Below are 15,920 nucleotides of genomic sequence, written 5' to 3'. Positions count from 1 at the left end.
AATCCAGGGTCATTCTAGGCTGTATATTGGGTTTGAGGCTGTTATTGAACTTGGGGTCACAGCCTGTGCCCCAAGACAGATTTGGCCACCCTTTTTTAATAGGTGAGTTAAAACACTGGAAAACAGAAAAGGAGATTTATTCGATGTGGTCGCATTGGGAAGAAGACAAAGAGATCTAGTGCCCCACCCACATCCCCATCCCGTCATGAGATTTCCGGGAAAATTCCCATGTCTTTCGAGACCATTGTTTCAGTTTAATATCAGACACTGGGCCACAGGTGTCTCCTTAGGGTATCTTCATTTCTGCCTGGCCTGTTATGAGACCAGCCTGGGCTACATGACTCTCTCTCCCTTCCTCCTTCCTTCCCTTCTTCCTCCTCCTGCTTCTCTCCCCTTTTCTCCCTCTCCCTCTCCCTCTCCCTCTCCCTCTCCCTCTCCCTCTCCCTCTCCTCTCCTCCCTCTCTCTCTCTCTCTCTCTCTCTCTCTCTCTCTCTCTCATACACACACACACACACACACACACACACACACACACACACACACACATACACACACGGAACTGGGGGGTAAAAAAGAAGAACCAGAAAATTAGATACTGATGTTGTTTTGTTTGCATTCAGACATTTACTTGCTGTTTTAATTGCTCACAGAGCTGTCTTCATCCAGAGGGGCACTCTGTCCACTCTGTCCCATAGTTTTCTAACAACAACAACAAGACCATATAGTGTGAGTCAAAAGGAACTGCAGGCAAATTGTTCTAAGGACCTCTTGGCTTACACTGGGGCTCCAAAGCGTGTGCTTCAAAACTACATCTCTCTCAGCATCCTCAGCCTCACTGTAACATTTACTTGCAAACCCATCAACTCCACAGGTAGGCTAGAATTGTGGCTCAGTACCCAGCTGCACTTGCCTAGCATGCAGAGAGGGTCCGGGCTGTGATCCCCAGCAGAGGGAGGAAGAGAGAAGAAGAAGGTGAGGGAGGGGGAGAGAGGGAGAGAAAGAGAGGGCGAGAGAAAATCTGGCCCACAGTTGTGCCTTTTTTATTGGTTATCTCAGCTCACAAACCTACCCAATGGGCATAGCAAACAGGGCTTCCTATGAACAGGAAAGCATACACAGCATATGAGCTCGCATACAGTGACTGCTGCGCCATTAAGTGGAATTCCCATTTAGGTTTCTGGTAAGGAAGTCTCGGGCAGATAGCTGGTGCTCTGAAGTAATTTGCAAGAGAATTTCTCTGTTCAGAATTTCCCTGCTTTTGTAAATAAAAGCTTTTCTACACTCTCCAAACCATCCCATCATTAGGGAGATCCTCTGTCATCTTTCTTAAAGTGGCCCCAATCCCCAGGTTTTGTTTAACACTTGTACGAAGTAGGCAACTCACCTAACTGAGGCACATTGAAAGTGCATTTGTAATGTATGAAGGGAGCATTCAAAAGTATAAATTCTCGAACTAAAAGTGTCAAGCTCCCAGTAAAATAAGATGGATTTCTTTTTCTTTTGTAAATCTGCAGCATAATTCAATTCCACCATTAAAAGTCTGGTGCAGAATACTGAGATCCACAGTGTTTTCCCCTAACAGAAACGCTGGTCTAATTCCTCTACTTAAAATGATTTAGCTTACTAAGGATGTCCCTGGCAGGCTAGGGGTGTGACCAGAGACTCACAGCAAATTAGCTATATGGTGCCCTGGAATGAGCATACACTCTGTATGCCGAGAGTGGATTATTTAAGAGAGAGAAGGTTCAGAGCCGAGCATTAGAATAATTACCTTTTGAACTGAAAAGTCTCAATTCAAACAATGGTTCATTGTATCACAGATAACTAATGCAGATGTGCAAATGTGCTGGAGGTCAGTGGACATCTCCAAGTGCAACTGCGGAGGTGGGAGGGGGGATGCTGAGTGGGGCACACCTGGGCTGAGAGGGGTATGCTAATTCTGCCTCTCTCGGTGCATTTCCCATCCATTCACTCTGGAGCCCTGGACCACTATTCACAGGCAAGGCATATGCATCTGAGGATGAGCACAGTATACAATCAACAAACTATTGAAAGAAGCAGGTGTCTCCATACACTACGCTTAGTGCTGTAATCAAATAAAACTTAGAAAAGCACTTTGGAGTACAGACTTCATCGTTGTGTATTATAGTAATTAAGAGCAAATTGAGGAGTTTATGCAAATGAATTAAATTAGGACCTCATTGGTACTGTTGTACCAGGAAGAAGTGGTTCTGACTGCTAGTGACAGAATCCAAAATCACAGAGAGAAAAATGATAGATAGATATTTGAGGATGGAGATTTGGTTCCATTGGTAGAGTATTTGCCCAGCATACATGAAGACCTGGACTCAACTCCCAACACTTCATAAACTAGGCGTGATTGGTACATGCTAGTAACCACAGTCCTTTGGAAGTATAGTCAGGTGGATGAGGAGTTCAAAGTCATCTTTAACTACATAGGAAATTTGATGCCAATCTGGATTACATAAACCCCCCTCGCTGGCAGCCATATCTGATAAGAACAGCAAAAGTCATAAAGCCAGCACAGCTGCTTGACACAGATCCAGCAAACCTGAGCCACATGATGGCCTTTGTGCCACTTTTTGGTTTTGATCTCCACATGTTGCATACTTGGGAGAATTTTAATATTTGCACAACTTGGGGGTGTCGGACTGATGGAAAATTTCTTATGAACCATTTATGCCTTCTTTCAGGAGTACTGCTTCTAAGCTTCCCCAGGAAAGTCCTAAGCATACCACCCCTCCCACCTTTAGGGAGATATCCTTATCTACTTGAAGGTCTTCCCTACGCCTTGGAGGTTGGGACATACATAAAGAGGACTCTTTATGAGGCTATGAGATATTCTTAAAACATCTTGCCCTGCACTTACTCAGGAATAAGATAATCAAAACGAAGTAAACTTAAAAAGATCAACAAGATTTGGTGAGCTAGAGGAGTTGGCCACAGATCAGATAACAAGCCTCTTCCTACTATACACTCAGGTGATTATAGTGGCATATACAGCAACGAAGTTAGATTAGCTGAAGTTACCTCTGCCCGATACAAGGACTTGATGAGCAAAGAATGGAGTAGAAAGGTGATTTTTAAAAAAATGAGGTGACAGGCTCTCCCTTTGTGAGAGAAGTTAAAATATGTAGAGCCACCATGGTGTCATGTGACCAAGGAACAAAAGAGTGCCAGGATTAGTCATATAAACAAATTCTATAAAGATATAAAATGTAAGCATTGCATTATTCCAAAAACTGAATAATAACTGCAGCAGCTTTGGCCTGAGGATTTTTCCTGGCACTCTGACCATTAAGAGTTAATAATACAGCCGGGTGGTGGTGGCGCACGCCTTTAATCCCAGCACTCGGGAGGCAGAGCCAGGTGGATCTCTGTGAGTTCGAGGCCAGCCTGGGCTACCAAGTGAGTTCCAAGACAGGCTCCAAAGCTACACAGAGAAACCCGGTCTCAGGGGGAAAAAAAAAAACAAAAGAGTTAATACTACGCTGCTCAGGACATGGCAGTCCTCCCGGGCTGGCTTGGAGATTTTCTTTCTGTCTAGCATCCTTAAAGCTGTAAAACCTGGCAGCCTGGGAACAGGCTATCATCTTCCTCCAAATACTTAAAAATTGAGTGAGGGGGTTGATGAGTAAAATTGATTCTGAAAGGTAACTCTGTTTATCAATGATGACTAAACTTGAGGAAAAATGATTGTGGAAGATAACTGTTCTGTCACAGTTTATCAATGATGACTAAACTTATGACCCCAGGTGTACAAGAAAAAAAGTTAAATACATGTCAGGAAACAAAAATGATATGATCTGTGTTTTGGAACAATATGAATCTATCCCTGCTTACTGAATTTCGTACAAAGAAACACACCGGCTGCTAGTCAGGCTGCAAGATTCTCACCATCACCCTGGCCTGGCTGACTCCTTCCCTCAACTACTCCTTGCTTGCTCTCTGGAACCTGTCAACTTCTCAATAATAATAAATAATAAAAAGCTTTCTGAGTCCTTGAAGAATGGCCCTAAGCTGTGCCTGTCCTGTGCTGGGCATGGTGAGCTCTTGTTAACCCCAGCAGACTCTGCACCTAATTCTACCTCCTGTGTTACAATCTTCCATCTTGTTAAACACTCAGTGTCAGTCAGCTGGCAGCTAGGATACCATGGTCTGTGCCTTGCCCCTCAACTGGGTATCACCACAGGCAGGAGATGCTATCTTTTAAAATACTCCTCTTTCCCCCATGGAGTTAAAGTCACAACCAAGTAAGAAGAAGAAAATGACCATAAAGATTCTAAACAACATGAGAACCCAAGTTCAATCCTCAGAATCCATTAAACAGGCAATAGTGACATGCTAATGGGGATCCCTGGGGTGCATGGGCCAATCAACTAAACTTACCCCCCAATTTGCAAGCTGGTGAGAGACTGTCCTGAAGAAATGAAGTGGGCAGTTCCTGAGGAATGACACTCCATCCAGACTGACCTCTGGCATCCATGCTCACATATACTCACACAAACATATACATACTCATGTACATACGACTCTACAAAGCCAAACGACTCAACTTTATGATTATGGAGGACTAAATGTTACAGAGTCAAAAGATCTTGGGCCATTTTTCATTCCTAAGACCATCCATTGCCCACTTTGGGTCTGGTTTAACATCCTCGTGACTATAAAAGCCTTTAAAATGTGTTCCCAGGTGACTACTACCTTCTACTAATCTAAGAACTAAGGGTGTCGCCAGACAGCACCTACAAAATTACATCCCCACTTTGCATGCATGGTACCACCAATGCATTTGGTAAATGCTTTGAGTTATAATTGTGTTTATTCTGCAACTAACAAAATCTTATGTAACTACTTCCACAGTAGATCACATCTTTTGGGACAAACCTGAATCCATGTCCCTGAGCCATGGTCATTCATAGTGGCTTCAGAATAGACTCTTTCTTACTTTTTTTTTAAAAGATTTATTTTATTTATTATATAAACAGTGTTCTTTCTGCAAGTTTTGCCTGTATGCCAGAAGAGGGAATCAGATCTCATTATAGATGGTTGTGAGCCACCATGTGGTTGCTAGGAATTGAACTCATGAACTCTGGAAGAGCAGTCAGTGCTCTTAACCTCTAAGCCATCTCTCCAGCCCCATAGACTCTTTCTTATTCCCTTTGAGGTAAGAGCTGTGTTTGGGGTTGACAGTCCCTGAGTCCATTCCTTCCATAGATGTAGAGGGAGAGGACTTTGATCTTCTCTTTGGAGGTCAGTTTCAAGCCCAGACCTTTACATGCCTATTAAACACACTTATTTTGCAAGCAATACAGGTGACAGTATGATATCTACAGAAAGGGAGGTGTGGGGATATCTGTTTAGGATTAAAATGTCTGCTCTACCCACTGGGCTCCAACCCATCCTCCCATCATGGGCTCAGAAGCAGGTAAGAAAAACCAGGAAGCCAAAGAGGCATGGATGCAGAGCAGGGGCAGGGGGGGGGGCAGTTACTTTGAAATATGGAATGTAAGGACCAAATCTTCAGGGTGACATTCCCACCTTACATGGCTGAGCTATGGGGGCTCAGAGGATGGAAAGTTCTGGGAACCTGAATTGAAGAGCTGATGCCTGTCTTAGTCTCAAACAGGACAGGAAGCTGGAGGCAGGAACTGATGCACAGAAGGCTACAGAAGGGTGCTGCTTACTGGCTTGCTCAGCCTGCTTTCTTATAGAACCCCAGACCAGCAGCACAAGCTTGGCCCCACCCACAATGGGCTGGGCCCTTCACTAATAAAGAAAGTTCGTTATAGCAGGATCTTATGCAGGCATTTTTCTCAACTGAGGCTCCTTCCTCTGACTCTGGCTTGTGTCAAGTTGACATTAAACTAGCCAGGACAACACCCGTGAAAATCAATAACCCAGGGGCATGAGAACTGGGAATTAAAAGACATATGGGAGGGAAAACTTTCTATTGAAGGCCAAAGATGGAGAAACGCCCACGGAAGAGGAAAGGAAGGAAACACGGAAGCAGCAGGTGAGACAGGAGGAGCACAGATATGCTGGTGGGGAAAAGCGGGGAGGAAATGATCCAGCCATCTTGGCCCGACCTATCTTTATGGACCGGACATGGCAGATTCTCAACTGACTCATGAGGTCACTCAAAGGTTCTCAGAGGCACCTTCTCTGCTGAGGACATTGCATCCACAGAAAGAGAAGCTGGGAATATCCTTTTCCTCTCTTCTTCCCTCTGGCCTCACAAGAGCTAAGAGCCAGTGTAGGACGGAGCTAATGAGCCAAAGTCCAATTAACTCTCCCGATACCTATAGAAGAGGCCGAGGGGGGAACTCAGTTGACAGAGTGCCGGTCTCATACACAAAGCTCTAGATTCCGTCCACAATGCTCCATAAACTAGGTATGGTGTAATTCCAGCACTTGGCAGGTGGAGGTAGGAGAATCAGGTTCAAGGCCATCCTTGCTACACGGTGATCAATTCAATGCAATTTGTAATACATGAGATCCTATTTAAAACACAACAACAACACTATAGCAGCTGGCAAAAAAAAAAATGTAGCTATAACTTTGAACAAAGCTGAATTTCTGGCTAGCATTCTGAATTAAATATACTAATTCGTGGTTAGAAGACCTTTCATTACCTGAAGGTGACTGTGGTCATCTGGAAGCAGGAGGCTAATCAGTGGAGTGAAGGAAGATGTCAGACAAAAACAAAAATGCATAATAATTAAACCCCAGGATTGTACTCCAGCAACCCAATAGCTACAAATGGACAAAGACTATTGAGACGAATGTCCTTATCTTAGGTGAGCATGAATGTTCTTGTTGTCTGGGAATTGCCGATGAAATCTAACAGAAATATAAAATACCCTTGCACTGGAAGAGAGCTGCGTCCAGTGGAAGGTGAGATCTTCTCAGATACTGTCAACCGGCCACTTTCCTTCCAACCACTTGGGCAAAAAACTCAGAACTGGGAGTTGAGTCCAGGTGCTGGGGTCTTTTCATTCTCCCTCCAACTACTAAGCATAGGAACAACATTTCTGGTGCCTTAACATGATAGAAATTCAGTAGCCCCACTGAGCTCAGAGTTCAGAAGAGGGGACTGATTCTCTGCTCAGTGTGGTAGGAGACTGTATGTGCACCTGAAGCTCTGGGTTCTTGTTTAAGTTCACCAGGTAGAACTCTGTTCCCTATGGCTATGTTAGGTAGCGAATCAGGTATCAGCAGGGTTAAACAGCATTGACAATGGGCTCCTCCCTCATTAGCAGCCTGTACAAGCAGAAACTGAGAACTGTAGGATCATGGGTAAAAAAACAAAACAAAACAAACAAACAACAACAACAAAAAAAAAAAAAAAAACAGGATCTGGGCCTAACCTCCTACCATGGATAGAGACACTTTCTAAACCACCCCTCAAAGACCCTAAGATTTCTATCTAAGCAGTGGGGTTACTAATAAAGCAACAACAACAAAAGTCTTTACTATGTGTCTCAGGGTTCTTATTGCTGTGAAGAGACACCATGACCAAGACAACTCATAAAGAAAACATTTAATTGGGGTGGCTCGCTTCCAGTTTCAGAGGTTTAGTCCATTATCATTACAGCGAGGAGCATGGCGGCATGCTGGCAGACATGGTACTGGAGAAGTAAATGAGAGTCCTACATCTTGCAGGCAACAGAAAGTCAATAGAGACCCTAGGCGGTATCTTGAACTTAGAAAACCTCAAAGCCAACCCCTACAGTGACACACTTCCTCTAATGAGGCCATATCCACTTCAACGAAGCCACACCTCATAATAGTGCCACTCTCTATGAGCTTATAGGGGCCAATTACATTCAAACTACCACACTATGTTATTCCCTCTTTTAAGAGTGACTCCAAACAGGCCTGTCAATCACCTTGACAGGAAAACACCCCTCAGGAAGCTGTCTCTTAGAAACCTTAGAAATTGCTGTGTTGTGGTGGTGGTGGTGGCAGCAGTGGTGGCACACACCTTTAATCCCAGCACTCAGGAGGCAGAGGTAGTTAGATCTCTATGAGTTCTAGGCCAGCCTTTCCTACAAAGCTAGTTCCAGGACAGACAAGGCTACACAAAGAAACCCTGTCTTGGGAAGAAAAAAAATCTTAGAAATACAGCCTAGGGTTGGTGATCCAACTCTGGCATCTTTCCATCAAGAGTTGAAAGCCAGCCAAAGCTACATAGTGCATTTGAGGCCAGCCTGGGGCTACATGAGCCCCTATTTCAAAAAAGAAAACCAACAAACAACAACAACAACAACAACAAATAAATAAATATATAAAAACTTACAGTGTAGGTTAGAACAATGGGCACTCTGGTCACCAGCCACTCTCATCCTCTGAGAGTGTTTTTCTTTCCAACCGTCTTTATGTACAATGCCCTCCCTCAGTCTTGAGAGTGTCCTGCTTACTTGTAATAAACTCTACCTTTCTTCTATGTCGTAGTCTGTGTGTCTCCTACTAATTCTTTCCGTGGAGATCAGGAAGCCCAGGAGCCAACAGTAGACCAGCACAAGACCCCAGTCATGGCAGGACTGAGAGGGTCCTACCATCATCCTGCGGCCTATCAGAGCCAAGCATGTCCCTCACCACTCTGTCCCCTCCACTTTCACACCAGCACAGAGAGTCTGCTCAAACCTCTCTTGCATTTCAAATATCCTTCCAAGAAGAACCCTTTAAGCCCTCTCCTGATTGGATCAGACCTGTTTCAGATAACCTCCTTTTCTTCAGTTCAGGTCTACCCTCTGACACTGTAGCCTGACAAGAACGAAGATATCCTAAAAAGACATTGTCTCCTCCCTTTGACTAGCAGACTGTGGAAACAATGGACCCCAAGAAGATGGCATTTCCCCAGGAATCTCATGTTGGGAGAAAGAAGAGTTTGAAGTCTGGTACCATCTGGAGAAAGACCCTGTCTTCCAGGAAAAGATGCCATGGAGTTTTGACAACTTACTACATCACTTTTCAGGACAGACTGGAGCTGAGACAATGATGAATTCAATGATGGGCAAGACCACACCTTGACTAGTATTGCTCAGTGATGTATACTTCCTGCCCTCTATTTAGATCTGAAATTAGGACCTGAAAGGTAGGATTAATATATCACTGGACCACTGTTCCTCTTCCTGGATAGTTATAAGTAATAACAAGTTGAGACCAGAATGTTTCAGATGTTCTTGTGTGGATTCTAGGGTTTGTGTGAATGAATTACCTAGAGCCCCAGTTCCCAGAAGCTAGATGAATTGAACTATATTGATGTGTAAGAACAAAAGTAACCATTAAACCTGTGGAGAGGGTAGAGATCCCATCATCACACAAACCAGTGTTGTAACTGGACAGCTTTTTCCCCACCACACCCTGGGGTTTTTGGCAATGCTTGGAGGAATCTGAGATTGTCATACCAACCAATTCTCCTGGAATTCACTGGGAAGAAGACAGGGTGCTATTTAGCATTTTATCAGGGACACACACACACACACACACACACACACACACACACACACACACACAAGAAATCATCTGTTCTTAAGCACCAAGGGTGAGGAAGCCTGACTCCATATCTTGGGATTTCTTTTCTACAAAGGTCAATTAGATGAGAACTGGGTCAAAGTAGAGATAAAAAATAAAAAACAAGAGCCAGGAGGTGGGGGTACACTCCTTTAATCCCAGTACTCAGGAGGCAGAAGCAAGCGTATCTCTGTAAATTCAAGGTCAGCCTGGTCTACAGAGTGAGTTCCAGGACAGTCAAGGCTACACAGAGAAACTCTGTCTTGAAAAATAGATAAATAGATAGATAGATAGATAGATAGATAGATAGATAAATAGATAGATAGATAGATAGATAGATAGATAGATAGATAGATAGATAGGTAGGTAGATAGATAGATAGGTAGGTAGGTAGGTAGGTAGGTAGGTAGGTAGATAGATAGATAGATAGATAGATAGATAGATAGATAGATAGATAGATAGATAGATAGACAGACAAACAAATAATAAATAAATAACCAAGAAACTCTAGGCAAGCAGCAGAAACAGGAAATCTCCATATAGAAGCAACCAGAACTAAGAGTTAAGACTGGAGCACAGTTTAGGGGAAGGCACTTGCCTAGCATGCATGAGACTCTGGGTTGTAGATGTAACCATCTTGTTAAATAAGAAACACAGAGCCAAATACAGAGTTAAAAGCCAAGAGGTCAGAGCAATAGCTAAGAGCTGAGACTAAAAACCTTACCCTTCACTGCTGTTGCTGTCCTACCTCTCCACAAGAGACCTACTTCCTGTGTTTTTATCCTATTTATTGACTTTCCATTCTGCCTTCTCATTGGTTGTAAACCCAACCACATGACTTCCTCGTCACTGCCTTTCTGTACAGACCTCCAGGTCTTCTATGGTTGGTATTGATTAAGGCATGTGTCTCCATGCTGGTGGTATTCTTGAACACAAGGAGATCTGCCTGTCATGTGATCGGGGATTAAGGGCATGTGTTACCACTGCCAGACTTCTGCTATGGCTTGCTATTAGCTCTGACCCCCAGGAAACTTTATTTATTAACATACAAATAAAATCATATTTCATTACAAATAAAATATCACCATACTGGGTTCCATGCCCAAGAGGAAGGGGATGAAGAGGAGGAGGAGAAAGAGAATAAGGAGGAGGAAAAAGGAGGAGGAAGAGGAGAAGGAAGAAGATGACAGAGAGGAGAGAGAAGAATTCACCCTTGGAAAGGATGTAAAGTACTGTGACACACCCTGAGCACTACACTCCAGCATCTTTCAGTGGGTGAGGTTTAAGCTGGGTGTGTGACTACACAACCAAGTGTGGCCCAGCTCTCCTTGCAGCCAGATGTACCCTGTGGCCAAGTCAGCAGCAGCAGAGCAGTACAAGCCAAAGTGACAGGTACAACTTCCATCTTAAGAGGAAATAGGCCCTCAAGTTCCTTTTCCTTCCGCTTACCGAGCAGGAGTGTGGACATTCCATAGCCCAGTCTGCCTTGCTGTGAAGACAAGTCTGAGAGCAGAGGTCAGCACACACTTTCCCAAAGACCGGAAACACAGGGTTTGGGCTTCCTGGTCAAGTCTAACCACTATCACAGTATGACTGTTTTCCAATTTTATCTGTGAGACCCGGGGAGACAGTTCAATCAGTGAAGTGTTTGCTTTACCTGCATGAGGACCTGTAGCTTCTGGGAGTTGGGTTTCTTTAAGAGTACAGCCCCTGGCAATTCCACCAAGCTCCACAGGAAGGCCACACATCCAAAAAAATACAGGCAACACAAATTGGCTGGTTTAAAAAAATAAAAGACCCAAAGTAGAGAGGTAGGGACTGGGGTGGGGGTGGGGATCTGGGAGGAGTTGACCGAGGACCGAATATGATCAAAATGTTCAAAGAACTAATACAATTTTAATTAAAAAAATAAAATAAATCTTTAAAAAATTATGAACTCTAAAAAAAATAAAATAAACAAGAGGCCCAGAGATATAGCTCAATTAGTAGAGTGTTTGCCTAGCATGAATAAAATCTGGGGTTCTATCCCCAGCACTACATAAAACCACTATAGTAGCACACTCATATAATCCCAGCACTTGGGAGGATCAGAAGCTCAAAATCATCCTTGTCTACACAGTAAGGTCAAGGCCAACCTGGACTACATTGGATCCTATTTCAATAAATACATAAACCAACCAACCAACAGAAATCATACACCTTACACATAGTACCACTCCCTATGGTTTTATTGGTGAAAAGGATGCTGGCTTTCCCACAGCAGCTTGCTACCTCACAAGCCGCTAATGCACGCAAATCGCATGCAAAGCACGTGCGTTCTCCCAGTTATCAGTCCAGTACTTCTGCTTTTTCCTGCTTCCATCAGCCAGTCCAAGGCCCACTTTCTACTAAAAAGCTCCCTGAGGTGCCTGTCCTCCCGTCAGCTCTCACAAGACTCTGACAGTTGTGTGAGACGCAAACCGTAAACCAGCCTGGCTGTGACCAGGTTCCTTAAGTGAGCTGCACATGTTCCAAGGGCAGAGCCCGTGTCTCTGACCTCCCTGCCCCCACTTAGCACAAACTGCACCATACACACAGGCTGCCATTCTCAAATGCAGCTTTGCCCTGGCCAGTGCTCTGGACTCTAAGAAGTCCTGCCAAGGACAACAAGTAGTGAGTCGTTTCATGTCCCTTTTTTTTTCCCCCTCACCATTTCTGGGCATCTAATTACAGGAAGGAACACTGACAAGCAGAGAGCATTTTCATGCCACAAGGACCAGGGAGATTAAGTGGTTGACCTCTCAGTGGCTTTAGAGAAGTCGACCTGAGGAAGCGGACCCTCCTCATCTGTTGGTTGAGGGTGTTGGCTTTGTTTTCCACAGTGGAGTGTTTATATTCCATTTTAAGGTGCGCTTTTCATTCATAACCACGTTCCCTCTGACCTCACTAAATCCCACCTCAGAGTCTCACGCTGCTCATTTTCCCTGAGCCAAATGGTCCCCAGTCACAGTCAAATACCACACAGAAGCCAGACGCCTCTAAGGACTATTCTCCCAGCCCATGAAACTGTGTTCTCACAATCTGCAACTCTTTCACCCAGTGCCTCCCATGACCAGGGAAAATCGTCACATCTGCTTCCCTTTCCACCCTCGGGATCTGTTAGGGAGTGTGTGGGGAAATGAGGAAGGCCTAGGAACCAGGCTGGGATTTGGCTCAGGCAGTGAGGTGTGTGCTGAGCAAGCATGAGAACATGAGTCTGCATCACCAGTACCCACTGAAAAACCAGGTGAGATGGTGCATGTCTCTAAGCCCAGCACTGGGGAGAGAGCAACGGGAAGATCCCCAGAGCTTCCTGGCCAGCTAATCCAGCCAAATCGGTGAGCTCCAGGTTCAGTGAGTGACCCTGTGGTAGTTTGAATGTAATTGGCCCCCACAGGGAATGGCACTATTAGGAGGTATGATTTTGTTGGAATAGATATGACCTTGTTGGAGGAAGTATGTCACTATGTGAGTGGGCTTTTGTTGTGGAATATTATTTTAAGATGTGCTACATTTGTTTATGCTATGGAATATTTAATGATGCAAAGAAGTATTACATTCCTTTATGTTGCGTTTGTTTAACTCTGCAAAACTGTGTTACTGTGCCTGTCTAAAACATCTGATTAGTCTAATAAAAAGCTGAATAGCCAATAGCAAGGAGAAAGGATAGGTGGGGCTGGCAGGCAGAGAGAATAAATAGGAGAAATCTGGGAGAAAAGGAAAAAGGAGCAAGAGAAGGAGGAGAGGAGTACATCAGGGCCAGCCACCCAACCACACAGCCAGACACGGAATAAGAAGGAAAGAAAAGATATACAGAAATAGACAAAGGTAGAAGCCCAGAGGCAAAAAGTAGATAGGATAATTCAGGTTAAGGAAAGCTGGCTAGAAATAAGCCAAGTTAAGGCTGGGCATTTATAAGTAAGAATAAGCCTCCATGTGTGATTTATTTGGGAGCTGGGTGGTGGGCCCCCCAAAGAACAAAGAGCCAAAAGAGAAGGAGTAAAAAAACAACAAACTACAGACTTTGAGGTCTTTTTTGCTTAAGCTTCGCTCAGTGTGACACTCAGTTGACTTCCTGTTGCCTGCAAGATGTAGGACTCTGAGCTACTACTCCAGCACCCCATCTACCTGCACACCACCATGCTCCCAACCATCATGATAATGGATTGAATCTCTGAAACTGTAAGTCAGCCACCCCAATTAAATGTTTTCTTTATAAGAGTTGCCATGGTCATAGTGTCTGTTTATAACAATAGAAACCCTAAGGCAGACCTTATCTCAAAAAATAAATTAAGGAAGACTTCTGAAATCAGCTGCTGGCCTTCTCTCTCTCTCTCTCTCTCTCTCTCTCTCTCTCTCTCTCTCACACACACATGCATGTATATTAGAACATATCCTTATACATGCACACATACACTGAATGTCTAGGCAGATGTGTTTCATCAACCTTTTTAAATTGTTTCTTTATTTTTTTATTTTATTATTATTATCATTATTATTATTATTATTATTATTATTATTATTATTTGGTGTTTCGAGACAGGGTTTCTCTGTGTAGCTTTGTGCCTTTCCTGGAACTCACTTTGGAGACCAGGCTGGCCTGGAACTCACAGAAACCTGCTGCCACTGCCTCCTGAGTGCTGGGACTAAAGGTTATACCACGATTCCTAGCGATGCCCAAGCTTTTGATATTTTGACAATGCATTATCGTAAATGGTAAATCTACAAGTTTACATGAAAGATCTAAGCAATGAAGTTAAAAAAAAAAAAAAAACTTTTTTCAAAAAATAAATCTTATGCTGAGAACAGTGGCGCACGCTTTTAATCCCAGCACTCCGGAGGTAGAGGCAGGAGGATCTCTGTAAGTTCAAGACCAGCCTGGTCTACAAAGCGAGTTCCAGAACACAGAGAAACTTTGTCTTGAAAAAGCCAAAAATAAATAAATAAACAAACAAATACTTCTTATAATGTTTTAAGCAAGTTTACAAGCTTGTGTTGGTGTGTTGATGAACACTCACTGATGACCTCATCTAATCTCTCTCTCTCTCATGCACCACTGTATCCAGTTCATGTGGTGTTGAGGATCGAACCCTGCACCTTGAGTGTACAGGGTACCAACTTCCCAACTGAGCTCTGCCCCCGACCAAATATTGCCGTCTCTTCACCTACCCAGGGCTGGGGATTGAACCCAGAGCCTCACACATGTTCGGCAAGTACTCTACTGGGTCATATCCCTAGCCTTCATATTTTATCCAAAACACCGAACTAACAGATACTTTGATTTAAATGTTTCTCTCCAAAGTTCAAACAGCAATCCCAGAGTTCTTACGTTAACGGTCTTTGAAGGCAGGGCCACAAGGAGGTGACAGGAGTTAGATGAGGTCACAAATGTAGGGCATCAGGATGGCACTGGTGGCTTTGCACAAAAAGGGAAGACCCAAGCTGGCACACTGGCTTTGTCTGCTACGTGACATCTCCACCTCGTGACAATACACCACCAGGCCTTCGCCCAGGGACAAGCAGATGTCAGTCCAAACTCACCGACTTCCCAGACTTCGGAATAGTGTGAGGGGTGGAGGTGGGGGGAGTAGGGGGTAGGTTAGAAGTTTCCCAGTCTCGGGTGTGCAGTTAGAGCAACAGAAAATGAAGGAAGACAACTTTGTCCTTGGGAAAGTAATTCGAACACTTGATAAAACAAACATTCGTGAGTTACAGCGTCTGCTCTGCTCCCTGCAGGGCAGGAACTGAGGCCTACCAATCTATGTACCCCTCGTGGCAGCCTGACCTTTAGGAGCTGATCAAGGCAAGAGCATCTGAAACGGTTTTGCATGGTCCCTCCCTTCAAAGGAAGATACTAGTGAGGAATCAGCTACACCAAGTGGAGTAAATTCCCAGCCCTGAAGCGTGCAGGGGCTTACCTTCCAAAATCAACACTGTTACCCAATCCATCTCCACACCCTGATCACCCCACTGTTGCCCTTCAACATAGTACAGACAACACTTCTGGGGCCACGATTCAGGACGCTGAGAGACAGGCACAGTCCTTCTAATTAATTAAGCTGAATTAAGTAAGGTCAATGAAGGTAGAGACGTGTTAGTTCAGCTTTATACAGGAATGCCCGTGACTGCCCGCTCTCTGCACTCTATGAATCATACTGGGAATAAGTGATTTAAAGTCCTCCTGGATTGTGCCCAGGAGGGTCTGTCGATATGGCTGGCTATCAATTGCTGCTTTATATCAATGCTAATGGAAGGAAATGCGATATGAAATCCTAGTCTGGGGGAAAATAAAAGAGCGGTGTCCGTTGATTAAATTTACCTGAAAGCCTGACATATTTGTTGACCAAAGGTTGTATTTCTGA

Source organism: Peromyscus californicus, unplaced genomic scaffold, assembly GCF_007827085.1.
Source record: "Peromyscus californicus insignis strain IS unplaced genomic scaffold, ASM782708v3 Scaffold_8__1_contigs__length_139910024, whole genome shotgun sequence".
NCBI classification, from domain to species: domain Eukaryota; kingdom Metazoa; phylum Chordata; class Mammalia; order Rodentia; family Cricetidae; genus Peromyscus; species Peromyscus californicus.
Note: the sequence above shows the minus strand (reverse complement) of the source record.